Source organism: Lissotriton vulgaris, chromosome 11 (genome assembly GCF_964263255.1).
Source record: "Lissotriton vulgaris chromosome 11, aLisVul1.2, whole genome shotgun sequence".
Lineage (NCBI taxonomy): Eukaryota > Metazoa > Chordata > Amphibia > Caudata > Salamandridae > Lissotriton > Lissotriton vulgaris.
Window position 1 is genome coordinate 62525464 of NC_141699.1, and position 25749 is coordinate 62551212.

Here is a 25749-nt window from a genome sequence, read left to right on the forward strand (position 1 = left end):
AGCGTCGTCGCAGAACCATCGCATCGAGGAGCTGCGAGAGAGAGGATCAACGCTGGACCGCGCATCGTCGCCCCGGAGATCGTCGCAGCCCCTACGAGATCATCGCATCGTGCCTTTGCGAGAACAGACTTCCTACGGAACCTACGCACCGGAATCTACGCAAGCGGCCTTCCTCCCCATACAGACCGGATTCGTCGCAACACGCCCGCTGCTGCAGTGGGGCTGTCGCATCGCCTCCCCAGGGTCTCAGGAGTAACGCATCGCTTGTTTCCACCGCACCAGCTTCCTGCTTATGGAACTTTGTTGCATCTAAAAGGTACTGTGAGTAAACGTGACGCAACTGTGAAATTTTCACGCATCTGTGGATTATTTTAACGCAACTTAAAGAACTTTGATTACAATCTGAAGAACTCTTTTGAAACCATATTCTTGAACTGTGTATGTTGGATTTTTGCCGTTTTGGTCTTGTGTAGTTTAGAATAAATATCTTTATTTGCCTAAACTGTTGTGGAATCAGTTTGTGGTGTTTTCACTGTGTTACTGTGAGTGTTGGTACAAATACTTTACGCATTGCCTCTGGTTAGCCTAGACTGCTCTGGCCAAGCTACCTTGAGGGCGAGCAGGGGTTATCTAAGAGGGTTATCCCCTTGTCCTGACTAGAAGCAAGGGTCCCTATTTGGACAGTGGTACCTACCTCTGCCAACTAGAGACCCCCAGTTCTAACATTGGTGGCAGCGGTGGGATTTGAACTTGTATTTGTACTTGACCCACAGTAATTGGTGTACATCACTAGTGAGTGCAGACCACTACGCCACCGCATACTACATTTTTTATGTTTGGTTCTATTTTTGATCGTAACCCTGAAAGAATCCAAGCATCATGTCTCAGAATGGTAAACCAGCAAGTGATGTTGCAGAACTGGAGTTTGATATTGAAATGTTAAGTGATTACAAAGTAGGTCAACTCAGACAGTTCTGCAGGAACTTTGGATGTCCCATGAAGCGCAGCTCCAGGAAGGAGGAGCTACAGGAGGCTGTAAGGGCCTGGTGGGAGACCAAAAAGGCTGGGGAGACAGATGATGCAGAAGTGGATCAGGATGCACAAAGAGATGGTTTCAGGCCACAGGATCTGCCTGTGTCCGGAGCAGCCTCAAGGGCTGGCAGCAACCATTCAGCTGAAAGTTTTTCCCCAGAAGAGTTGGAGGAAAACCAAAGGGCTAGAGATCATAAATTAGAAATGTTGAGGCTTGAAATGAAGATGAAGCAAATGGAAAGGGCGGCGGAGGAGAGCAAACATGCCCGTGCCCTGGAGGAATTGAAATTGTCCTTGGCCCATGAATTACGAATGAGGAAGCTTGAGTTGGAGCTCAAGATACGTGAGGCTATGAGGGTCTCAGCTGAAGAAGAAACATGGGTAGCTCAAGAAGTGAGCTTTGTTGAGTTGGAGGTGGAGTCCAGCTCAGATGGTGGCAGCAAGATTATAGTTTCCAGTGCTGAGAGAAAGGTACAAACACCCAGAGATGTGGCGCCTGACTTGAGGGAGGGGGTCAACATACACCAGGGGGTCCAGGTTTATTATGTAGTTCCAGTGGAGTGCAGTGTCCCTGAAGTAGATTGGGGGACTGGCACAGGGGACCATATTCCTAGTGGCGGGAGGGACACTCTACTGACTCTAGATGAGAGGTACAAGGAGAGGGGTTCCCCCGTGGTAGAAACCTCGGTGTGTGTGAGTGAAGACCAGCCAGAAGAGTATGGGTTGTGTGACAGAGACAGTCAGATACTGCCTCGCCAGTCTCAGGAGAGTGGTGTGGGGTACTTGTGTGAGGCACTGGAGGGTGAGGCAAAGGGTAGCTTGGTTAACAACTGTGGGGGGCTGTGTGATTCATTTGATGGAGAGCATATTTTAAGTCCCTGTTTTCCAGAGCTATGCCAACACCCGGTGGAGTGTGAGTTCTCTGACCCCAGAGAGCTTGCGTTGGAGGCAGACCTCTTGGTGAATTCCAGAGAGTCTGAGGAGGCATTGGGGAGTGATCCCAAAAGGAGTGGCTTAGATATCTTCCAGACCTGTTAGGTGGAAGAGGTTCAGTGTAGCCCGGTTAGGTCCCAGTGTAGTGGGAGGGGTGTAGGGGCTCATGTCCGGTCTCAGTGGAGAAGGAATGAGTGTGGGACGGTGTGTCTCACGGTGCCCGAAACCCAGTCTCAGGGCCTGGAGGGTTCCTTAAGGGAACACCAGGATGGGGACCTAGACTGTACTTGTAGGCCATTTGAGGAGGATCTCCCAGTGTCTGTTGAACGGGGAGTGCCTGTAACCAGGCCTCCATCAGTTCTGGTGTTTGGCAGTGCCGCTCCATTTGGGAGGGTACAGAAGTCCAGACTGAGGGGTGAGAGGGGGAAGGAGTCCCCAGTGGGAGAACCAGTGGGTCAGGGACCAGTCAGAAGGGCTGAGTCTCCCAGGAGTGACCATGGTGACACCACTTCTGTCCTGGGGGATCTTCCCGCACTGTCAGGTGGACAGGGGTCGGGAGATCTGCGCCAGGCAGACTGTCACAGGACACATGAGTTGTGTGTCACCCTCAAGGGGGTACTATGTGAGTCCCCAGAAGTCCTGGCGTGCCAGGCGAACGCACAACTGCAGGTTTTGGTCCCTGGGTTGGGAGACCAGGTTCAGGATCTGCCTGACCTGGAAGGAAGGACATCTGTAACCAGTGTCCTGACCAATATGGTTCCCAGGGGTACCCCTCCAGTAGGGAGGGTGCAGCGCTCTGGAAGGGGGTGCAGAGGGAGGGAGCACTCGCCTCTGACCCCGGTACAACCTGAGGGGTTAAACCCTAGGTTGGGAGACCAGTTGCTGGAGGGAGGTCCTGAACTGGTAGGAAAGTTGTGTTCTTGGTTGTCCTGGTGGACGGATACAGGTCCGGGACTGGTGGGTCAGTGCCAGAGTGTCAGACCTGAACTGACAAGAGAGAGAGTGGACAAAGGGTGCCAAGCACCTGGGGCTACTGCCCCCCACCATCTGATGCCACAGGGGTTTGAGAGCCATGAGAGGCATGAGGCCTGGGTCTCATCCCTGATCACTGTTGGTGGTCACTGTGGCTTGCTGTTGGTCTGTTGGGACACACCTGTGAGGAAATTAAGGTTAGGTGCTGCACAGGTGGTGTCCACAGGTGAGGTGAAGGGTTCCATATATATTGGCATGGTGGACCCTGAGAGTATGGATAGAGTGATACAACTAGGTTCAGGAAGGCGTAGAACAGGAATAGTGCCCTGCCGTTTGGGCCAGGTTCCGTGTTCTATCGCCTTAAGCAGGGAATCCCATCGAGGTATCGTTTGGTCTACCCTGGCTTTAGGCTGGAAGGGGGTTGTGTTGGAACTGGCCCTTCTTGCAGGGTCTTCCCCAAACTTTTTGCTTCTTCCTCCCTTATTTTTCCTGACCCGTGGCTGTTGGCAATAGGACTCTGCGCACTTTACCACTGCTGATCAGTGCAAAAGTGCATATGCTCTCTGTGTAAATTGTTATTCTGATTGGATATACATGTTTGGCATATTTGTATCACCATGAAGTCCCTAGTAAAGTGCACTGGGTGTGCCAGGGCTGGTGATGGCAAATGCTACTAGTGGGCCTGCAGCACTGATTGTGCCACCCACAGAAGTAGCTCTAAAATGGTGTCTCAGGCCTGCCACTGCAGCGCCTATGGGCAGTTTAGATCTGCCATGTCCTCCTGGTCAGTGTCCCCACTGACCAGGCCTAACCCTTCCCTTTTCGTGCACATCAGTCACCCCTATGGAAGGCCCAAGGTACCCCCCTGGGCAGGGTGCAGTGTATGTGAAAGGTAGAGCATGTGCTAGTGCAGGTGACATGCTCTGGTAGTGAAGTACAGCCATTTTCGTTTTTCACTATTGTAAGGCTATCTTGCTCCATAGGTTAACATGGGGGATGCTGGCTACAGTGGTTAACAGCATTTCTTCCCATAGGAACAAGATAGGACATAAGTATCTAGGATCCCTGAACTCAGAATTTAATAATACATCTTTTAGAAAAGATGGTTTTTAAATCCTGTGTTTGAAAACAGCACTTTTAGAAAGTTGCTGTTCTCTTGTCTGACCCTTCTGTGTGCCTGGGCCTGTTTGTGTATTGACTGTCTGGTTTGTGAGTGACAGGGGCTGGGGAATTCCCCCAGAGGCTGGATGAGTCAGCACTAGGCTGAATGAAGCAATTGCAACCTGAGTGGTGGGAGGAGTTAGCACCTGGGCTGAATAGGGCTGTGCCTGCCTGCCACAATGCTGGCTCCACCTCCTGCTGGGCGGCTGAGGACCCTGCCCCTCACTCTGAAAGGAAAGATGCAGCCAGCAAAACAAAGTGCTCAGGATCCACCCAGAACTGGTTCAGACCGGGCTCAGGGCCCACATGCACAGAGAGAACAAAGACTTTAGGGGTATAAGTACAGGACCCCTGACAACAGAAAATTAGATCATCCTGGAAATCAAGAAGGAACCTCTGCCAAGGAGAAAGCTGACCCTGAAGAAGGAAGACTGTCCTGCTTTTGCTCTGCTGGACTGACCTGCTGTTGCTTTGCTGCCAAGGAGAGGGGAAGGACTTTGCTGTGAGCTGTGTCCCCTGTCTTGAAGGAATCTCCAAGGGCCTGAGAAGAGCTGGCTCCCTGTTTTTTGAAGTCCCAGGAACAAAAGGACTTCACCCCCAGTTTCCCTGAACTCTGCTGAGAGAGTTCTGTCCTTCCTAGAGTGCTTGATCCAGTTGTGGAGCCTCTGGAAGTTGAACCTGAGCTGGGAAGCTTGAAACTAAGCTTGAGAGACTTTTGAAGCTGAAAAGTGTCGCATCGCTCGCTTGCGGAGTGCATCCCCGACAGTGCGAGAAGTTTCCCGCCGCTACGAAGGTCGAGATCGGCGCAGCGCCTGACGCCGCTGCCGGAGCCATCGCATCCTTCGTTTGCGGGACGCACCAGACCGGTGCGGGAGAATCGAACATCGCTGCGAGTGTCGTCGCAGAGCCTGTCGTCGCTGGGAAAGATCGCCGCACCGCTTGCTTGCGGACCGCATCACGTCGCTGCGAGCGTCGTCGCAGAACCATCGCATCGAGGAGCTGCGAGAGAGAGGATCACCGCTGGACCGCGCATCGTCGCCCCGGAGATCGTCGCAGCCCCTACGAGATCATCGCATCGTGCCTTTGCGAGAACAGACTTCCTACGGAACCTACGCACCGGAATCTACGCAAGCGGCCTTCCTCCCCATACAGACCGGATTTGTCGCAACACGCCCGCTGCTGCAGCGGGGCTGTCGCATCGCCTCCCCAGGGTCTCAGGAGTAACGCATCGCTTGTTTCCACCGCACCAGCTTCCTGCTTGTGGAACTTTGTTGCATCTAAAAGGTACTGTGAGTAAACGTGACGCAACTGTGAACTTTTCACGCATCTGTGGATTATTTTAACGCAACTTAAAGAACTTTGATTACAATCTGAAGAACTCTTTTGAAACCATATTCTTGAACTGTGTATGTTGGATTTTTGCCGTTTTGGTCTTGTGTAGTTTGCCTCTGGTTAGCCTAGACTGCTCAGGCCAAGCTACCTTGAGGGCGAGCAGGGGTTATCTAAGAGGGTTATCCCCTTGTCCTGACTAGAAGCAAGGGTCCCTATTTGGACAGTGGTACCTACCTCTGCCAACTAAAGACCCCCAGTTCTAACACCTGGTATGTGGCACCAGGTAAAAGTTGCTTAGAGGGGACTATACAGTCAGCCACCATGGTGATGCTAGCCTCTGTGTCTCTAAAGGCTTCAACTTTCAAACCATTGATGATGGGTTCTTGTCTATATTTGCTCAAGGTATTTGGGCAGTCAGAGAAATTGGCAAACCCCATGCCATTCTCATAGACAAGATCATTTGGGGATGGGGACCTGGATAGGCCAGGGTCCACCTGATTTCCAAAAGTAAATGCACCCAAATTCTTGGGGGCGCTCCCACCACCTGGGGGATTACTGCTGACAGTAACAGGAGGTGTTGGAGTGGTTTTTGGAGGTATGTTCTCCTTATTGCCATTCTTGGGACAACAGCTGTCTGTTTTGTAATGCCCAACCTGTTTACAGGCATGACAATAGGGCTTTTTCTGAGTTGATGAAGTGTCTTGGGACCCACCCCCATCCTTGGAGTTTTGGGGCCCTGGGGAAGTTTTCTCTTTACTTTTATCCCCACCCTTATCTTGAGGCTTGGTAGACTCCTTCTTCTGGTTATTGTCCTGATTCTTAGGCCTAATCCTGGTTCTGAACCATTTATCTGCCCTCTTTCCCAATTCTTGGGGAGAGGTCAAATCTGAGTCCACCAGGTGCTGGTGTAAGAGCTGGTTCTGACAATTACTTAGGATCTGCTCCTTCATAATCAAATTATACAATCCTGTAAAGTCATGTACTTTGCTGCCATGTAGCCAACCCTCCAGAGCCTTAGTAGCACAATCTACAAAATCAGTCCAGTCCTGAGTCTGTGTCTTCTGGGTGTCTCTGAACCTTAACCTGTATTGTTCAGTGGTTAAGCCAAACCCATCTATCAGAACACTCTTCAGGACTTTGTAATTGTTTGCATCCTCATGTCTGACAGTGAGGAGCTTATCTCTCCCTTTCTCTGAAAAGGAATACCATAAGAGAAAAGGAACCTGCTGTACCATGCAGGCTCTCTCAAGAGCAGTTATCCACTTTTGGATGTCATCCCCTTCCTTGTAGGGGGGCACAATCTTTGTCAGGTTTCTACTATCATAGGACCTGGGTTTCTCTCTAGGAATTATGTTGCTGCCACCAGTGGAATCTAATCCACACAATTTTTGCTCTCTTGCCAAGGCAAGTCTACCTTGAGCCAAGGCTACCTCCTCCCTCTCTATCTGGAGTTGGACAGCCCTCATTCTGGCCCTATGCTCCTTTTTCTGGGATGGAGTCATCCCTCTTTGTGATTCCATTGAGGCACTAGAAATGTGAGAGTCTCTTGAAGATGATCTCACTCTCCTATTGCCTGGGAGAATCAGGTTTTGAGATCTGGGGAAGTGCTGGCCTTCTCCATTCTCAAGTTGGCTCAAGTTGGCCTGGTTAAGCCTACCAACAAGTGCCTGGTCACCCCTCTGGTCAGGATCTATATCAGAATCCTCTTCCTCCTCTTCTTCCTCCTCATCTTCACCTATCTCTTGGGAGTCTACATTCTCAGGGGGGTTCACTCCATCTCCTGACTCTGGGGAGATTCTCTTTTCTCTCTCCAAATCATCCTGTTCCAGGATGGCTATCAGGGAAGGAATGGTGGGGCTTCTGCCCCTTTTTAGCCCTCTTGAAATGCACAAGGCACACAAGTCTTTGTGGCTAAATTTGTCATAGCTGGAAGTTGCCTTGGTAAGGTCAACTGTCACAGGGGCAGAGCCTGAAGCTCCTCCTGCGTCAGACATGACTGCTAGTGAGGTGTAAGTGATGCACTTACCTACACTAAGTGTTTTCCTACTGTACCTTGCTAGTGAGTTGTAGGCAGGGTGTGCTAAGCCCTTTGATCTACAACTACTAAGTTCAGTAGAACTTAAATATGCTAAGCTTTTGTTTATATGTACCTAAGGTACTTGATGTGATCTTTCAATTTGATAAAAAGATTGCAATGGTAAAACAACAGCAAGCTCAAATCCCCACCGCTGCACACCAATGTGAGAAGTTGGCCTGATAAATGATGTTTCCAATTCTGGAACCACCTTGTATCAGTCCAAACAACCCCTTATGGTGTCTGGTTGTAAGTAATCCCTTGTGAATATTGCCCGTGCCAGTTGGCACCATGTATATTGTGTGATCCTATCTGATGTGTTTTGACAATACAAAAGTTATTTTAATATAACCTTGTGTGGAGTTCCTTTTGTGGTGTGCCTAGGATGTTGTTGCTGTTGTGTGCTGGCGCAAATGCTTTACACATTGCCTCCGAGTTTAGTCTTACTGCTTGTGAGAAGTTGGCCTGATATATGATGTTTCCAATTCTGGAACCACCTTGTATCAGTCCAAACAACCCCTTATGGTGTCTGGTTGTAAGTCAACCTTATTAGACAAGCTATCCTAGGGGTAGCATGGACTAAGCAGCCATAAAGGCTTAACTCAAGAGGTCGTGTTAAGCGAGCTCTTTTACCACATACAATCCTGTAATATCAAATGAAAGGACACCACACAAGTATATATTATAAAAATATATGTGTTTATTTCTAAAATAATCCCCAGTACTCTTTATGAGCAAAGGGGCACAAGCGTTTAAACAAAAGCACAGTATAACATACAAAGTTGCACAATTATGGATGAGGGCGGGGGGGCCACTCAAACCATATGTTAAGAAAGTGGTATAAGAGATACCAATCGAACAGTGGTTAGGCCTAGGGCCTAGGGAATCGCTGGGAGCAGTCGGGACTAGCAATGCTGAAGTCGGGAAAAGCCCGCGGGATTCGGGTGCAGCACGTAAAGTGCGGCTTGCACCAATGCAATGTCAATGGTGCGTAAAAGTTACACTAACAGAGTTTAAGGATACTTCCGCTGAACCTAGAAGGACCAAACTTTAGACACAGACCCTAGAGGTGTGTACCAGTGTAGGAACACCGGCGTTGCAATGTTACCTCACCCACAGGAAGCGGGTGCACAGGGTCGAAGTGGCGTCGGGTTTTGTCACGCTGGTTCTTGGTGCTTGGAGCGGAAGAGGCTGCAGGCGATGTGAAGGAGAAGTGTCCGGTGTGATCCAAGGGCGGATCAGAGTAGAAAAGTACCTGACAGCAGAGGGGACAGAGTCTGGGTCACTCAGCAGTGACCAGGGTGGAACCAGGACGGAACCAGGCAATGTCGGGCGCAATCAGGGGGTTGTCAAGGAGCTTCTCTCCACTGTCACGTGGGCTCTGGGGCATCTGCGACGTCCAGGAGCTGGTCACGATCTGTCCCATGCAGGTTCTCACCGTCGGCGCAGTCGGCTTCAAGATTGAAGCAAACAACACTTGGCAAGAGCAATCCACGCAGGATCGGAAGATTGCTTCTCACTCTGACCAGGAGGGTCAGAGCGGGGGCTCCTTTTCAGGGGAGCTGGTGCAAGTCTGAAGCAATCAGAATCACAAGTCGTATTTAGGTTTTCGTTGGCACAGGGGCCACAAGCCAGCTGGCAAGTGACCGGGCCAACGCGTCGAGCCAAAGGAAGGAGAAGGGTCCCACGCAGTACTCGTCAAGTGTAGAGGGGTGAGCTTCAGTGCAAGAGTGGCTCAGGGTTGGGGCTTCTCAAACCCCAGTGTACAGCTTCGAGGGTCACTCGTGGGCTGCACGGTCAGCGTCTCGTGGTCTTTTCAAGATGGCGGCTCCCACGCTTCCGGTCACTTCCACGGGTCTCAGCTCTGCAGGGACTGTGGATCGGGCTGTTGGAAGGCAGGCATGCTTGATCTCGTTGATCTCTGTCGCTCGAGTTCCGGCGGGAACTGCAACAAAGCAGGCGTTGAGGTGCTGGATGGTACCTGTTTGCACAGGGTGGTCACTCCTTGACCACAAGGGAGATTCTTCAGTCTTCTACATTGAGTAGGATGTCAAAGGGTCCAGAGTTTCGTTTCTTAAGTTTCATCAGGATAATCTGAAGTGCATTGGCACTGCTCCCACTCTTATTCGAATCTAGGGGGCTGGATTACCTGCTAGGTCCCCTCCTATGGGTGGGACCCAGGAAGGGGATGGTTACACCCCTTTCCTTTGATCCAGGCCGGGCTGGGACTGGGGCTGGAGTGCCCCAGAACCGGTTTGGCCGGATTATGCAAGGGGAAGCCTGGTGCTCCCCATGCAGTGTCTGGTTTCTTTCAAACTTCCCTGCTACAATCCACTATCTCCTGTCTGGGGTGGTTTAACACCGCCCTGCGACAGGAAACCCTTTGTCCAGGCCCCTTTGGCTGAGTTTCGGTCAGCTTCAGGGGGTCAGACTCGTGTCTGTGGCAGAAGCATCCATTTTGTGGATCTGAGGCTCTTTTAAAAATCAACTGCGTTTCAGTAAAGTAACATGTCTTCTCCCTCTAGAGGGGTGGAATGCTATCCCCGTCGACAGGACTGTCGAGGGGATAGTATTCCAAATCGTATGACACCTTACACAACATGTTTTGATAAAGCCAAACCAAAGATGACATATAACCGCGAGGATTATAATGCACCCACTAGTATATGGTTTGGCATTATCCCGGAACAGCTAAGGGAATTGGTCCCGACAGCTGCAGACAGGCTCAGCTCATGCTAGAGTCCCATCTCACCTAAAACCACGCACTCTGCCTCCAGGATTGTCAAGGCCTGCCATAGGAGTGACTCACAGGTTTATATGTGTCCAGATAGGTTTAGATATATGCATACTATATCTAAGCAAGGGGTGATTACACCACCTTGCCCCAGCTGAGTGATCAGCCAGTTGTGTCAATTTTAGATAGCCAGCCAGGGGTGGCAAAAGATATGCTGCAGCCCCTGGTAGGCCTTGGATGCACCTATGCCCTGGGCACCTATAGTGCTCTGTACAGGGGCTGATAAGGTTACCCAAGCCAATCTAGTTATGCACCTAGGGTACATGGAATCCATTTTACAGAGAGAGCAGATAGCCTGGGGCCCTGATTAGCAGGGAACCAGGCCAACTAAGTCGAAAACCAGCTAAACACAAGGCAAAAAATCTGGGGTAACCATAGTCAGGTAGCCACCTTCCTACACTGCTTGTGCCAAGCTACCAAGGGGGTGAGCAAGGGTTATCTTGGCGTGTGACTTCCTTGCCCTGACTAGAATGGTGGTTTCTGCCTGGCTTTGGCGTCAGCCTTAGCCTACCAGAAATAGCCACTTCTAACAAGAGTGTTATTCTGAAGGACATTTTGAAGATATTTTACTGCATATTATATTTTACAGGTTTATAATTTAACTTCAATTTTTGTGTAAATTTATACGACATGCAATTTGATCCTCCAGCGAAGTTTTTACAGTCCAAGGGTGATCCTCCTATTCCTTGGGCAAGATGGAAAGAGGAATTTATCACTTACATGAAGGCTATAGATGGGGAACGCATGGGGGCAGAAAGAAAGAAAAGCATATTGCTGTCTGTAATTGTTGGCTTTAGCTTTTGTAAATTGTCCGCTGGGTTCGCTGAATGCTTAATTAGTATGCTATTTGAATAACTTTGGTAATATTTCCCTGCTGTTGCTCGGACCCTCAATCCTCCTGCCCCCTGTTTTGACTCTCTATCCCGCCCTCCATTTCCCTGTTGTTCATTCCCCTGGCCCACCTACCCTCCTCGCTACAGCCTCCCAGCTGCCCCTCCCACCCACAAACAGAGAGATCACCTCCTCCTCTCTGCAGCTGTGACCGTCCGGATCCGATCCAAAGCGGCCGCTCCCCCCACGCTCCCTCCCTGGCCATTGAGTCAACCACGCTGGTGTCTGGTATCGTGTGCATTTGAGCTTGTTTAGCGCTCCTCACCAGATTATAGCGCCGAGCATCGCGCTGCAGTCAACCTTAATAGCGCGACTTTGCTGTGTGCATTTAGTGCCTGTTGCTGTCTGTAATTGTTGGCTTTAGCTTTTGTAAATTGTTCGCTGGGTTTGCTGAATGCTTAATTAGTACGCTATTTGAATAACTTTGGTAATATTTCCCTGCTGTTGCTCGGACCCTCAATCCTCCTGCCCCCCCGTTTTGACTCTCTATCCCGCCCTCCATTTCCCTGTTGTTCATTCCCCTGGCCCACCTACCCTCCTCGCTACCACCTCCCAGCTGCCCCTCCCACCCACAAACAGAGAGATCACCTCCTCCTCTCTGCAGCTGTGACCGTCCGGATCCGATCCAAAGCGGCCGCTCCCCCCACGCTCCCTCCCTGGCCATTGAGACAACCACGCTGGTGTCTGGTATCGTGTGCATTTGAGCTTGTTTAGCGCTCCTCACCAGATTATAGCGCCGAGCATCGCGCTGCAGTCAACCTTAATAGCGCGACTTTGCTGTGTGCATTTAGTGCCTGTTGCTGTCTGTAATTGTTGGCTTTAGCTTTTGTAAATTGTGCGCTGGGTTCGCTGAATGCTTAATTAGTACGCTATTTGAATAACTTTGGTAATATTTCCCTGCTGTTGCTCGGACCCTCAATCCTCCTGCCCCCCCGTTTTGACTCTCTATCCCGCCCTCCATTTCCCTGTTGTTCATTCCCCTGGCCCACCTACCCTCCTCGCTACCGCCTCCCAGCTGCCCCTCCCACGCTCCGCCCCCCTCCTCTCTCCATTTATGACCAATGACCCAACGCGCAGCGTCCACGCGCAGCGGTCGCGCCGAAGGTGCGCCAAAGGTAAGCCCGTCTACGCCCGTCCGCGCCAAGCCCGCGCCCAGTGCCAGACCCCTTGGCCCCCGTACCACCCACCCCACCCGCATTACATACGCCGTCTCCACCCTCTTAGCCCTTAACTCCGGTCGCCTCCCCAACTGCGCCCAAGCCGCCCCTGGCCACACCCATGGACCCTTCACATGCAACTCCTGCAAGTTTGACGGCACCAAGACCAACTCCTCATCCACTAACACCAAACAGAGACCTGACACCAACCACCTAAAATGCATCCTGCTCAACACCCGCTCGGTCCACAGACACGCCGTCGACCTCTGGAATCTCTCCGGACGTCGCCTTCCTAACGGAAACATAGATGAACGCCTCCTCAGCCCCAGACATCACCATTGCCATCCCGGAAGGCTACAAGATCATTCGAAAAGACCGCAACAAGCAAACAGGAGGAGGCATCGCTATCGTCCACAAGAATTCCATCCGCATCTCAACCAGCTCAGACGTCAACCTCAATAGCGCCGAACACCTTCACTTCCAGATCCACACCGACCCCAAGACCACACTCAGAGGCACCCTCCTCTACAGGCCACCAGGACCCCGTGCACAATTCAGTGAAGACATCACTGACTTTATCACCCCACACGCCCTCCCCTCCGAGGAATACATTCTACTGGGAGACCTCAATTTTCACCTGGAAAAAAACAACAACAGCAACACCACCGCCCTTCTGGACAATCTCGCCAACCTCGGACTCAAACAACTTGTTAATACCCCCACCCACCACGCAGGCCACACACTCGACCCTATCTTCACCTCCAGCAAACATATCTCCTTCAGTCACACCACAGCTCTCCATTGGACGGACCACAGCTGCGTTCACTTTATCTACAATAAGACCACAACCCACAACCATCCTCAACCTACTATGCGAAGAAACTGGAACAAAATCACCATCGACCAGATCTCCTCATCACTTCTTCAAAACCCCCCTGCCCACTCTTCGAACCCCAACCAAGCAGCCATTAACCTCACTCAATGGCTAACCAACAGCGCCGACAACCTAGCACCCCTGAAAAAACGTCGAATCAAACTAGGCAACAAAAACGCCCCCTGGTTCAACGAGGATCTTAATAATTTACTGCTGTGGGTTTGGTATGTACAGGTGAAGGGCGCTCAAACAGTGCGGGTAGAGTATGGTGATGGATGAAGATAGTGTAGGACGGTGCAGACAGTATAGAGGAAAACCCTATAACCTCTAACTAATGTTCAAGCAAGTGATGCTAAAACACTATAGACCGTACAGACAAGAACTGTGCACACGTCAAATGAACAATTGTGTAAACTTATTTTACAGGACAAAAGAAGATGAAGCTGTTGATTTGAAGAAAGCTTTATAGGGTTCTCTTTATAGAGTATAGACGCCAGCCGACACGTGTTTCATCAAACAGGACGGTGCCTGTGACTCATCAGGGCTGAAATGGCGTGGCGGGGTCATCAACTGTAACGGTCACGTAGTGCAGCGGAAAATAATCTGTGTTCTGGGCATTAGCCGGATAAGGTTTGGCGGGAGCAGTCGGGTACAACTGTTGTCCGAATTCGCATGAGCGTGGAAGCAGGGTTGCTTCTATGGTCCGTGGCTGCTCGCCAACCTCGGACTCAAACAACTTGTTAATACCCCCACCCACCACACAGGCCACACACTCGACCCTATCTTCACCTCCAGCAAACATATCTCCTTCAGTCACACCACAGCTCTCCATTGGACGGACCACAGCTGCGCTCACTTTATCTACAATAAGACCACAACCCACAACCATCCTCAACCTACTATGCGAAGAAACTGGAACAAAATCACCATCGACCAGATCTCCTCATCACTTCTTCAAAACCCCCCTGCCCACTCTTCGAACCCCAACCAAGCAGCTATTAACCTCACTCAATGGCTAACCAAAAGCGCCGACAACCTAGCACCCCTGAAAAAACGTCAAATCAAACTAGGCAACAAAAACGCCCCCTGGTTCAACGAGGATCTTAAGAAATCCAAGAAACTCTGTCGCTCCCTTGAGAAGGCCTGGAAAAAAGACCCAAACACCAGCACCAGGGACTCCTTCAAAAACGCCACCCGCATACACCACCAACTTATCCGAACTGCCAAGAAAGCCACATTCAAAGACCGACTAGACAACAACGCCCACAACAGCAAGGAATTATTCAACATCATCAAAGAGTTTACCAACCCCACGGCCAACTCCAACGACATCACTCCCTCTCAAACTCTTTGCGACTCCCTAGCTTCGTTCTTCCACGACAAAATCGCAGACATCCACAACAGCTTCGACAACCTATCCGGAGACCAACCCACCCAACCTTCTACCGTACCTTCACCCCCCTTGAAAATCCTTAATGAATGGAACCCAATCTCCACTGAGGACACCATCCGCCTGATGAACTCCATCCACTCAGGATCCCCCACAGACCCATGCCCTCACCACATCTTCAACAAAGCAGATTCCATTAATTAATTAATTAATTAATTGTGTGCTTATATAGCGCAGGACTCACTCCCGAAGGGGTACCTCCGCGCTTCGACCGCTGCGAAACCCTTCCTGGCTTCCCTGAGAGATGGTCCCTTAATGGGTATCTCCAGGGTGAGACCAGGCATCCCCGGCGGTCTGGTGGGGCCGTTAGTGAAGATGAGGCAAGCTAGTGCCCAGAGTTGCCGAGTGTGATCGCTGATCAGAGTGGGCACCGAGGTGAGAGAATTATCGATTCCGCTGACCCTGGTCCGGAAACCTGCCGCGTCGGGAATCGAACCCTGGCCCCGGGCCGTCCTCTGCTCTCGGGTCTGCCGCCTCTAACCAGTGAGCCACACTACTTCATAGCACCACACCTCCGAGACGTCATCAACTGCTCCCTCAACTCCGCCACCTTCCCGGAAAGCTGGAAACACGCCGAACTCAGCGCCCTTCTGAAAAAAACCACAGCTGACCCCACCGAACTCAAAAACTACCGCCCCATCTCGCTCCTTCCATTCCCGGCCAAAGTCATCGAGAAAGCTGTCAACAACCAACTCGCCGCCTTCCTCAAAACCAACAAGTCCCTCGACTCCTCACAGTCCGGCTTCCGAGCCAAACACAGCACTGAGACCGCACTCATCGCAGCAACAGACGACATTCGAACTCTACTGGACATTGGAGACACAGTCGCCCTCATCCTCCTCGACCTCTCCGCTGCCTTCGACACAGTCTGTCATAGCACCCTACTACAACGCCTCAGAAACATCGGAATCCAGGGAAAAGCACTGGAATGGATCACCTCGTTCCTTGCCGGAAGAACCCAGAGTGAGGTTCCGTGACGATCGTAAGTGGTGTTTTCGACTCGCACGAATGTGGTCGAGTCTGGTATCTATGAACCGCAAATGACGAGTTTAGTGGGTGTGCGCAGTTTCACTGTGCTAACCTAAACCGTTCGTTTGTTTCGTGGGTTTATACATCTGTACCCACAGGTTCCATCTTAGATATGGCATCCATTTTGTCTCTTGCCCTCAAGTAGCCAGCGAACGGACGCTGTCCGCTTCGCGACCCTGGGATTCCCAAGACTCTTGCGGAAGACACGTTTCTTTTGAAAGTGTCTTTATGATGAGGGGGATGATGCTGTAAGGCAGATGGCCCCGCTCGAGGCTCATCTTGCCGTGCCGGACTATTGTCTCAGCCGTGCATCTCATTAGGCACGTCTCTTTGATGCCTGTAGCTCGTGTTTCCCGATACCACCTCTTTTACACCCTTTCCGATCTCCCCACTGTATCTGCCTTCCTCTACACCTGTTCTTGTTCCTTCTTCGATCTGTTTTACTGCCGATTGGAATGTACTAATGGTGGGAAGATGGGTTTTTACAGTTGGGAACCGCCAAATGTTTCTGTGCTTATGTTCCGGACCTTGAATGCATCAAAGCGACCCCTCTCGGGGATAATTATGGAAACCAAGTTGTAAACCTTTGTGTACCATGTTAACCTATGAGAAAAACGTGTATAAAAAGGAGCGATCCACAGTAGCAAAGAAAAGCAGTCTCTCAGAACCTACACCCGTTGTACTTCTTGTGACTTCTGTGTTCCCTGCAGTAAATAAATCTCGAATCTTTGACGCCGAAGGAAGTGTCCCGTGTCTCTGTCATTTGTACGCCGGAACAGGTGACCCACGAAGGTTTCAGGTGTTGTCCCCTGGCACCGCTGGGTCTTAAATAACCCAGTCCTTCAGTTGGCGCCCAACAGGGGGCTGCATCAGTGGTACCGGTCCAAGCCCGACGATCATGAGGAACTTCATGTGAAATCTCCGAGGGAAGGTGCACCCCGCTTCATCGATCCTGTTGTCGAAATAAGTGGCCCGACGACTTTTCCCGTGAAGATTCCCGCCTCCTGACGGCTGCGACGGACTGCTGCCCTGACTGTAGACCTGTTTTTGGCGCCTGGCGTAGACCTTGGTACAGCGAGACGATTGACGGGCCTTCCTGGTGACGCCATCGATCTTTGAGTTAAGTATTCGTGGGTCGCTCCCAGAGTCCTTAGTTGTGGTTCTTAGTTGTTGCATGGTTCCATTGCATTTGTGGTTCTTAGTACTTGGTTCTTTGTTGTGTTATTTGACGTCTGCAGTCGCCAAAAACCGAGGGTTTTCGCTCTTTGCTGGGACTTGGTAAATCCCGTAACCCTTGACGTTTGTGAAACTTGGCTAGTGTGCAAGATGCCTGGTCGTAGTACTTTGTTTAGTTGTTTCAGATGTTGTGGTACGGATTCCCGACTGGAGGACTCGTGTCCAATACCTCCGGTTGGAACTCCAACTTATGAGCTTTACAGTAAACATGGGTTAGGTCCGATCACCTTTAATGAATATTGGATTCGTTATACTAAAAAAAGACGGTGTCCTTAGTTGGCCACCTCACGGTAGTTTCGAGACCCCCATTTTAGATAACCTCGAGGCTAAATTGTTCAAGAAAAAGTCGAGGCCAGCCATGTTTGATGCCTTTCGGTTGTGGCGCAAAGAAGCCCGACAGAAAGAGATCAGACAGACTAAACGTACTCAGAGAGATGGTGTTGCTACCATCGTAAAGAAAGCTGAGCAGTTTCAGCATGATAAGGAGGAAAAGGAAAAGGAAGTTTTTGATAGGCTTCAGCGTATGTCTATAGATAAATGCTATCCTGCTTTGCCAACGGAGTCGGATAAGAAGGAGGAATTAGTTGAGGATCCCTTGATGTCCTATCTTATGAAATCACCTCCTCCGTACGCACAGGGTACCACAGTTCCTGTGGTTCCACCTGCCCCTGCTCCTGTGCCTGTTCCCCAACCTGTTCCTCAACCTGCACCCATTCTTCCGGCTGTTCCTGCTCCCTTGCCTGCTGCTGTTCCTACTGCTCCTCCGTTTGTGCTCCCACATACTCCTGCTCCCACTACTGCTCCTGTTCTACTTACGCCTACTGCTCCTACTGTTTCTACTCCTTCTCTTGTTTCTACTTTATCGTATACTTCTCCAACTACTCGACGTCGCACCCCTTCAATGGCTGCTAGCTTCTTTAATTCCCTTGGACCTATTCTCGAGTCCGCTGGTTCGGACGGTCCTCAAAGACGTAGCCAACTTCCCGGTAATAGGGAACGTGCTGCGCTGTATAATATGGCGATGGGGTGGATGACGCACCCTTTTAGAAATCCACCACGTACTGTGCTTGATACGTTCTGCCAATTCAATATACCGACACAAAGATATGTCTTCGAAGAAATGTGTAAAGTTCTGCGTGACCAAATATCGGCTGATGCATCGGAAGATGTATTAACCGCTTTGACTAATCTACAGCTTCAGTTCTCGAGCGGAATGATAGTGGATACTAATGTTAGACGTGCTGTTGAGCAATTATTATCTCTTCGTCCCTCTCCAATACCTCAAGCATTGTTTGTTGAGGATGTTGAGAGACAGTTAGATCCTTCTGGTCAGTTTCCTATGCGTGAAGTTCCACCAGTGTGGATGCCAGGTGATGCTACTGCCGTTCCTCCCGTCCTGGCACATTTCCAGAGAGTATGGATACATCTCCCATGGAAACGATCGGAAGTGTTACAGGTAAAGCAATCTTTGCCTGACCCTCGCAAAAATCCAGCAGGGTATTATAAGGAATTATCGCAGCTTGCAGACGCTACGATCATGAATCTTGCCGATATTGATATGTTGTTTGGCAATGTTGTACCGCAACCGGTATGGGCTAAGATTCGTCAGGAAAACCATGCAAACGAATTAGGTGGAGATTGGGCTGCTCTTATTGCGGCAGACGCACGACAAACTGGCGGGGCTAAGCCTGAACAGCTCATTACTGCTCTCCCTCAGAGAATCATTACCATAATGAAAACGCTTATGCCGGCTATGAGGGTGAACTGGGACAAGTTGTCAGCTTGCAGACAGAAGAAAGATGAGAGTGTCTCCGATTTCTTTACGAGATTTGAGGAGGCATTCATTGATCATAGTGGTCAGGATATGAGTACTGAGGGTGGTCAGCGGTTGTTTGTGGACAAATTTGTCTCAAACTTATTGCCCGACTTGAGCAATAAACTGAAGAATTCTGAGAGTGCGTGGGCTGTCTCTACATCTGCTCAAATATTGGCTACGGCTCAATATTATGAGAATAGGGAGAAAGAGGAGAACGATCGTGCTGACAAAAAGACGAAAGAACTTAAAACTAAAGTGTTGTTGCAACAAGCATACCCTCCGCGTTCGAATCAGAATGATTCACAACAACGTAATCGATCGCAGCCGCAATCTAATAAGTCGCAATTTCGAAATGACTCCTCTTCGCAGAGATCATCGTTAGGGTACAATCAGTGTGCCTATTGTAGACAAGAGGGTCACTTAAAATTCCATTGTCCTGCTTTAAATGAGCGTAATAGTGGTAACACATCTAGAGGAGGTCGTGGTGGTTCTCAGCAGACATCACGTGGTAGAGGTCGTGGTGCTCCCAATGATCGTTCAGACAATTCGTCGAATTCTAACAATTGTTTTGATCAACGTGGATCATTGCAAGGACGATCTGCGCAGTACAATGTAGATGATTATTACGTCGATCAGGGAACTGACTACGGTAATTACTAGGACAGCCGTAGACAAGGAGAGGGAGTGGTATCAGTTCCGGTTGATCAGAGAGGGCCTTACGTCGCAGTCGCCACATCGGGCGTCGTTGAGCCTTTTCTGTTGGACACTGGTGCAGCGAAAAGTTCCATCATGCATTCGAAACTCCCTGGCGCACCTTTGTCTGGCTTAACAAATGTTTCCGTTGGTTTCTCTGGCGCCCCTGTTAGCAATCCGGTTTCGTGCCCATTGCCACTCACAATTGGGCCACGAGAGCTTGAAGCTCCGCTGATTTTGACCACTGGTTGTGGTGAAAATCTTTTGGGCCTGGATTTGCTGAAACGTTTGTATGCGACGTTGTATTGTTCTCCTGTGGGAGTGAAGCTTACGTTAGGTGAGAGTGTTGTCTCTCCTATGTACTTGTCTCTCGATAAGTTTCCACCGGAATTGAGTTCTCTTCCTGCATCTTTGTGGGCAACGGGTCCCAATGACGTGGGCCTGCTTGACATCTCCCCTTATGTTGTCCACGTGAAATCTAATGTGCGATTGCCACGTATTCCCCAGTATCGTATCTCTCTTGATGGTGAGTGAGCATTGTTAGCGATCATCTATGATTTGATCGAGAAGGATGTTATTGAAGAGACTCGGGGAAATGTGTGCAACAGCCCTGTACTGCCTATTTTGAAACGTACCGATCCTTCTAAACCGCCTGTTTATCGTTTTGTTATCGATTTACGGGAGGTAAATAAAATTGTGATTCCTCAGTTCCCTGTTGTGCCTGACATCACGGCGCTACTGACTCTGATTCCAGCTTCTGCATCATGGTTCTCGGTGATCGATCTGAAGAATGCTTTCTTTAGCATTCCGATTGCCGAAGAAAGCAGAGACCTTTTTGGTTTCTCTCTTGGAGGTCGCAGCTTCCGGTTTAAACGTGCTCCTCAGGGCTACTGTGAAAGTCCATCTATTTACAGTCAAGCCTTGAAGGGTCAACTGGATGCGTTTGTGTTGCCGGCTGGTGCGGCTTTAATCCAATACGTCGATGACCTATTGGTGGCTGCCGATACTCAGGACATTTGCAAAATTGCCACTATATCGTTGTTGCAGCATCTCTGTGACTTGCATCACAAGGTGTCTCCTTCTAAACTTCAATATTGTTGTCAAGAAGTAACCTATCTAGGTCACTTATTGTCAAAGGAGGGAAGAAGGTTGACCCCAGAAAGAATTGCAGCAATTGCGCGAATATCTGTGCCAACAACCCAAAGAGATGTGCGTGCCTTTTTAGGTATCACGTCATACTGCAGACAGTGGATTCCAAATTTTTCATTGTTAGCGAAACCATTGGTGGATCTTACGTGCAAGGATGTTTCAACTCCTTTACCATGGACGGAAGAATGTCAGAAAAGTTTTTCTGAATTGCGTGACGCATTGTGTTCGGCTCCTGTGTTAGGTACTCCTGACTACAGCAAGCCGTTTACACTATACGTTCACGAGAGGGAAGGTTGTGCGTTGAGTGTTTTAACACAACCTTTCGGTGATAAGCAGCGTCCATGTGCATATTTTTCCTCGACCTTGGACCCGGTAGCTAGAGCATTGCCGAGTTGTTTAAGAGCAACGGCGGCAGCCGCGGTCTCCATCCGACAATCAGCAGGATTGGTCATGGATAATATGCTTACGGTGATGGTTCCGCACGCAGTTGACACTCTTTTGAATCGTACGAAAACTCAGCACTTGACGAGTGCGAGGTTGTCAGGGTATGAGTTGACGCTTTTGGCAAGTCACATCCAGATAAAACGATGTAATGTCCTGAACCCGGCGACTTTGTTGCCAATTAGTACAGAGTCAGATGATGTAACAGCTCATGACTGTTACTTAAGGACAGAAGAGGAAACAAAAGGTCGAGTGGACCTTAAAAACACTCTCTTGGAAGATCCCGATGGGACTTTGTATGTGGATGGTTCATGTTTTAAATTGCTGAATGGTGATGTGACGACCGCGTATGCTGTGGTAACATTGAACACTGTTGTGGAAACTGCAAGATTAAATCAGAACTCTGCCCAGGCTGCGGAGCTGATTGCCCTAACCCGAGCGTGTGTGTTGTCGAAAGGGAAACAAGTGAATGTGTTTACCGACAGCCAATATGCCTTTGGCGTCGCTCACAGTTTTGGACGATTGTGGAGAGAGAGAGGTTTTATGACGTCGCATGGTACGAAGATTCAGCATGGACAGCTTGTGAATGATCTCTTGGATGCACTTACATTGCCTAAGCAGGTAGCAATTGTTAAATGTAGTGCACATCGTAAGGTGACGGATGATGTTGGTCGTGGTAATGCGTTCGCAGATGAGACTGCTAAGGAGACTGCCCGGAATCTTGGCACTAGAATGTATGTGACGAGTTCGGTTAGGTGGCCTACAGAGATTAGCATGTGTGAGGATACCATCGAGAGTGTGAGAAAGATTCAGAATGAGGCCACCGATACTGAAAAGACGAAGTGGAAAGAGAGTACGGGAAAGTTGGATGTGAATGGTTGTTGGGTCGATTTGTCGGAACACAAGAGGTGGATGTTGCCGGATGCGTATGTGCTGGCTGTTGTGACAATGGCACACGGGTTAGCACATATTAGTGCGAAAGGTATTTGTAAGTTGTTGTCTCCTGTGTGGAAGAATGATGGCATCGCGAAATGTGCTGAGAGGTTGGTGAAAAATTGCATGATATGTATGTTGTATAACCCTGGTAAGGGAACTCCTACGCCTCCTGGCCACTTTGCTCCCCCTTCATATCCTTTTGAAGTAATCCAGCTAGACTTCATCCATATGGAGAGATGCAATAACCTGAAATACGTTTTAGTTGTGGTTTGCGCATTCTCCCGATGGATTGAGGCCTACCCTCTTAAAGACAATACTGCCCTGTCTACTGCGAAAATCCTACTGAAGGAATACTTTCCTCGGTATGGAATGCCCCGAATTGTATGGTCTGATAACGGAAGTGAGTTTGTAGGAAATGTGATGAAGAGTGTGTGTAAGGGCCTTGGAATTAATCAAAAATTCCATAGCGCCAATCATCCCCAGTCAGCAGGTTTGGTTGAAGGGTATAATGGCACCCTTAAACTCAAACTGGCTAAGATTCAGGCTACGACTGGTCTTTCGTGGCCTGACGCTTTGCCCCTTGCCTTGTTGTCAACAAGGACGACAGTACACTCCCGAGTAGGGCTCAGTCCCTATGAAATAGTGTTCGGCCGTCCTGCGAATGTTTGGGGGGTTCCTAGACCGGGTGTATTCTCTAATCTTGAGTATCCAATGTTGATTGACTATCTTCATGATCTGACTGCTAAACTGAGGTTAATTCACCAACAGGTTTATGAAGCATTGCCGACGCAGACGGAGGGTCCAGGCCACCAGCTCCAACCCGGGGACTGGGTGGTTACCCGCAACTTTACTCGCAAAAAGAATTTGGAACCCCGCTTCACTGGACCCTACCAGGTCCTCCTTGCCACGAGAACTGCCGTCCGTTTGGAAGGACCAAAAAATTGGGTGCATGCCACCAATACCAAGAAGGTTCCTATACCTTTACCGGCAGACTCATGGGTGAGGAAGGGCATTGCTTCGTCTGAAATCGAATGACCACAGACTTTTGTACCATTTAGCAACGCACAGCCTGTCGGAGAATCCTCAGTGCAGCAGACAGACGTTGTTGAACATTTGTTATCACAAAACTCAAGATCAGAACAATCGACTGATCGGCAGAACTCTGTTCCCTCATTGGATTCTTTGTTTGATGAACAGACACGTCCTGGGAAAACTCGATACTTTTTGCGTTCCAATACCAGAGACAAATAAAACTCCCGTTCTGTCCCTCGACAACTGCATTCTCCCATTTTGCCACGATCAGTTTGAGCACCCGTATTATTGTGATGATTTTGAAAAAAAATTGAATTTCGTTCCATCTATGTGCTTTTTACTTCCACAGCTAAGAGATTGTGAATAAGATACCTTTTTCATCCAGGTGTACCGCAGGGCCGCGCGTGTACTTCCTTCTGGTTAGTAGGTCTTGGCGCTAGGCCAAAGACCGTCGGTTCCTGGGAACTCCTAGGGATTGACTATTGCTACACAGAACGAAGTGCGTCAAGAAACGTTGCGGGCGGTTGTAGGGGATGGCGTTTTCGAAGCTGATGGATTTGGAAGAAGCTCAGGCGCAAAGATTCAAAGTTCAACAAATTATTCGTACCAAATGTTTTATGTTTCAAGTATTCCTACTGTTTTTGACTGTTTCTTTGCAATTGGCGGGTGGGGTGTACTACATGATGTCGTACTTCTTACCTTCTGCCACACCTATTCCTACTTCTGAACCTAAATCTACCACCATTATATCCCCTCACTCTTTCTATATCTTACCCGAACACGAACAGGCTAGACGTGTGGAGTTCAGAAATAATTCCTTTATTCAGCTCCTTCATCAGCATCAGTTAGTGGTGAATACCACAAATTGTTGGGTATGTGGGTTAATGCCACATACCACGGATAAGGGAATTCCATATCTGGTCCTACCTTATAGTTCCCAGGGTTCAGCTCGAGCATTCCAAACAATGTTTCGAAGTGCACTAGATTCCTACCCCAGTCGAGAGCCACGTTCTCCCTACTCTGGTCCTGGCTCGTATCATAAGCCTTTGTCTATAGCGATAGAAGATTTGGATAAGGAAATCTATGAGCCATCGCTCATCCCAGAGGAAGAGGTACAAGCCTATAGGGTCCTGAGTAAGGTCGAGTATAGTGCGCTCACGAGTGAAAAGCAGCTTAGAAGCTCGCCTCCGATATGGGTCGTACCCCACATTGGTAATTTCTGTCTAATGGGTCGTGGCCGAAGATCGAAAGCTCGTCTTGGAGAGAGTGCTTGCTCCGAGAATTATATTCTGCCGATGGTCTCGTCCCCTGTGTTCCTGACTGCCAAGGGTACCTACTTTGTCTGCTATGATCGTGCGTATACATGGTTGCCCTCCGACTTTGTGGGCTCATGTTTTATCGCAAATCTGTTGCCTCCGACGTTCACTGTAGATGCAGACTATCACAAAACTAGAATTGTGAGAGGCGTGATTAGCGAAGAAGACACTGCCGGTCAAGAGGCAGGAGACTTTTTCAAGGGTTTCCTCCCGTTTTGGGGACCTATGGTTAATAGTAGGAACCTGAGACAGTTGACTCGTGTGGTGGAATCAACCGCTAATATCACTGCCAGTGCCCTTGGTAATATCACCACAGAACTTCAGGCGGAAAGGCTTATGACGTTACAAAACCGTATGGTTTTAGACGTGGTCTTAGCAGATCGAGGTGGGGTATGTAAGGTGATCCATTCGAGCTGCTGCATTTTCATTCCAGATAACGCTCCGACTGTCTATCAAGCCATCTCAAGGTTGCATAAGATCTCTGAGTCCATACACGTGGACGTAGGGGATTGGAGTCTGCTTGGGTGGTTTTGGGGCCTGATGTCGACTTGGGGTTGGAAGATTCTGATGATCATCGGAGTTGTTGTGGTGTTCCTGTTCACGTGTTGCCTTTGTGTGCAGTGTGGTCCTGCCTTATGTGGCCTCTGTGCTACGACGTGTATAAGACAGCCGCCTGTTACCAAAGGAGCTCGGTCGGACAGAGCTATGTTACAGCAACATCTAGACGGTCTGATGAATATCAAGTATGATTCTGACTAGTGCTTGCCTACATGAGGGCAAAAGGAGCGTCTGAGGTTCTGTGACGATCGTAAGTGGTGTTTTCGACTCGCACGAATGTGGTCGAGTCTGGTATCTATGAACCGCAAATGACGAGTTTAGTGGGTGTGCGCAGTTTCACTGTGCTAACCTAAACCATTTGTTTGTTTCGTGGGTTTATACATCTGTACCCACAGGTTCCATCTTAGATATGGCATCCATTTTGTCTCTTGCCCTCAAGTAGCCAGCGAACGGACGCTGTCCGCTTCGCGACCCTGGGATTCCCAAGACTCTTGCGGAAGACACGTTTCTTTTGAAAGTGTCTTTATGATGAGGGGGATGATGCTGTAAGGCAGATGGCCCCGCTCGAGGCTCATCTTGCCGTGCCGGACTATTGTCTCAGCCGTGCATCTCATTAGGCACGTCTCTTTGATGCCTGTAGCTCGTGTTTCCCGATACCACCTCTTTTACACCCTTTCCGATCTCCCCACTGTATCTGCCTTCCTCTACACCTGTTCTTGTTCCTTCTTCGATCTGTTTTACTGCCGATTGGAATGTACTAATGGTGGGAAGATGGGTTTTTACAGTTGGGAACCGCCAAATGTTTCTGTGCTTATGTTCCGGACCTTGAATGCATCAAAGCGACCCCTCTCGGGGATAATTATGGGAACCAAG